Raw genomic sequence first — 2,560 nt, 5'->3', positions numbered from 1 at the left:
GATCTCAAGAACCACAAATATTACTTAATATTATTACAAGAAAGATATCCTTACAAAACGTTGGCAGTCCTTGAGAGAATCCAGGATTACACTATTTAAATTAAAGCAAGCATCATGATGTCTGCACATACATGTACCTCCTATAATTAGCAAAGACTATAAAACTTTGTTTATAATGTTTAAAAATCAAATCAATTTAAAAAATTTACAATATCAACATACACTTATATTACTGTTGCAGATATGACATACTTAAGAAGTTGGAGAAAAAGAAAAGCAGAAGTTAATGCCATTGCTCAGTTGGATAGTGATGACAACCTTGAGCCAAAAGGACACAGGAGACTTTTTTAAGAAGCCATGTGAGTCAAGGCTATGTTCAAAGAAAACGGAAAAAAGACAAAGTTATTGCAAACCAAAGACCTTTACCGGAAGGTTGCTTGTCTCCCTTGTGAACAAGGGCATGTCCTTTTTCCTCTCCTCCATGGAATGGAGCACAGGAAATGAACACAAATAATGTATGTAATATTTACTATTATTCAAAATAGTAGTGCACTGTTTGCATCATGTAAAAAAGGAAATGTGTAGTTCTAAATTAAATAATCTAATTGTGTTTCAGGCAATGGTATACACACGGGCTGTTTGGGTGGAGAATGGGAAGCAGATGGAAGGAGTTTTGCCATTGAACTGGATTGACACAGAGACCAAAGTGGTGCGATGGCGTCTAAAAAAACGTGTCTGTGGCACATAAGCGCCTTTTACAACCACAAGAGGATTGGTTAAGCTTTGAATTTGTTAAAGTCAAAGTGACATCAGGTGAAAAAAAAATATTTTGAATGTTATTTCTGGCTTTTTTTAATTTTAATTTAATTTTTTTAGTTACAATACTATAATACTCGAATACGTATTACTATCGTTAGTAGTGTTTGTTTTCATTCTTGATTTTTAGTAAGAGGGAAGGAGTTTGTGAGATGTAGTTTAAAATAAGTTTATGTGGCAGAGGAGGACACAGTCAGTCAAAAGAGAATGAAGAAAAGAAGCAAATTTGAAGATTATGTTCAAGGTAATTTATTTGGTCCTATTTAAGGACATGCATTAAACAATGAGCGTATAATGTAAACAATCACATATCATAAGTGACAGATATAATATTGGCAGGGTCAGATTTGTCTCCTGAGGAGGATGAGTCCTTGCCAGACAAGAAAAAGGGTGAGTACAGTTTAAGTTGTTTGTGTAAACTGTATTAGTATTCATCGTTATCTTACTGTGATTAATTTCATTGTGCATGTTCTTGTCTAGAGGATACAGTGTTGCTTCCGGTTCCTCTGCCAAAGGTTAAGCTCTCACATAAGGGTGAGTAAAATAGCTGGGCTGGTCCAGTGGTATAATTCAGTTATCAAACTTCAGGGAATGGTTGGCAATATGAGTTTTTCTGTCATTTAAGTTGATGTACTGCTTCTGGTTTTGGAATTTCTTTTAACAACCACAGGACAAAATGCAATGCTGCTCGAGTTACCTGCACCCCCAGATCTGGCTAACACCACCATTAGACAACCAGTGAGTCCTGCATCTTCAGACAGTAATTTCATGTTTTTATTTATTCTGCTTGCTCACAATGCAAATTGAATATAAAGTATTTTTAAGTATGGGTTCAAAACAAAGTATTTCAACCATTCCTGTTCCTTTTTCAGTTTCTGGATGTTCTTGTCCAACACATCACCGTTCACCCACAAGGTCTGAATCATCAGAAGCATTTAGTCCAGAGTCAGCCAGTAATTTTTTTTAATTGGCTAGTACATTTTTTTTTCATGTCCATGATCAATTGCATTCTTCATAGTTGTCAATTCTCCTACCTCACTCATTGACATTATTGCAGGAGCAAAAAAAAAAACGTTTTCATTGAGCTTCAATGCAATTTTTTTTGCTGTTTTTTTTGTTAAGGGTCTAGGTGTTCTCGCACACCTCAGCTTGGAGTTCGAAAGCCATCACAGTCCGGGAGCAGAAAAAGTCGGGCGTCCTCATCCAGTGAGTCTTTAAAAACGATTTCAATGAGCTTCCATGCTGTTTTTTGTTTAATAAATTTTTTTAGGATCTATGGGTTCTTGCACACCTCAGCGTGGAGTTCGTAAGCAATCACAGTCCGGGAGCAGAAAAGGTTGGGCATCCTCATTCAGTGATTCCATGATCAGTTGCATTCTTCATAGTTGTCAATTCTCCTACCTCACTTATTGACATTATTGCAGGAGCAGCTGTCTTTAAATGTTAATGAGCTTCAACTTTGTTTTTTTCAGGATCTAGGCATTCTCGCACACCTCAGCGTGGAGTTCAAATGCCATCACAGTCCAAGAGAGGCTTATTCCCCATGTCTCAAGCTAGTACGTCCATGGTCAATATTTATTATTGTATGATTCTTTAATAATCATAAAGTAACAAACAAAAATAAATAAATTAATGTATTTTCTTCCACAGAATACCAGAAGTCAGTGCTTGGAAAGCTAGTTGAACTTCTTGATGAGATAAAAAGAGTCGGAAGGCACTATGAGCCGCTGAATTCTGCTGTCCA

The 2,560-nt window shown here is 36.3% G+C and overlaps 2 long non-coding RNA genes across 2 annotated transcripts; both read left to right on the top strand.

The window, feature by feature from the left end:
• Window positions 1-996: 996 nt before the first annotated feature.
• Window positions 997-1,555, top strand: LOC122139718. The gene is made up of 4 exons (XR_006156492.1): window positions 997-1,060; window positions 1,156-1,206; window positions 1,297-1,350; window positions 1,487-1,555. It is a non-coding gene; the product is annotated as an uncharacterized LOC122139718 (long non-coding RNA).
• Window positions 1,556-1,572: 17 nt separating this feature from the next.
• On the top strand, window positions 1,573-2,151 carry LOC122139717. The gene is made up of 3 exons (XR_006156491.1): window positions 1,573-1,769; window positions 1,939-2,022; window positions 2,087-2,151. It is a non-coding gene; the product is annotated as an uncharacterized LOC122139717 (long non-coding RNA).
• Window positions 2,152-2,560: the final 409 nt, after the last annotated feature.

The sequence above is a fragment of the Cyprinus carpio genome, chromosome B15 (genome assembly GCF_018340385.1).
Source record: "Cyprinus carpio isolate SPL01 chromosome B15, ASM1834038v1, whole genome shotgun sequence".
NCBI classification, from domain to species: Eukaryota; Metazoa; Chordata; class Actinopteri; order Cypriniformes; family Cyprinidae; genus Cyprinus; species Cyprinus carpio.
This window is presented reverse-complemented; position numbering and strand designations above follow the sequence as displayed.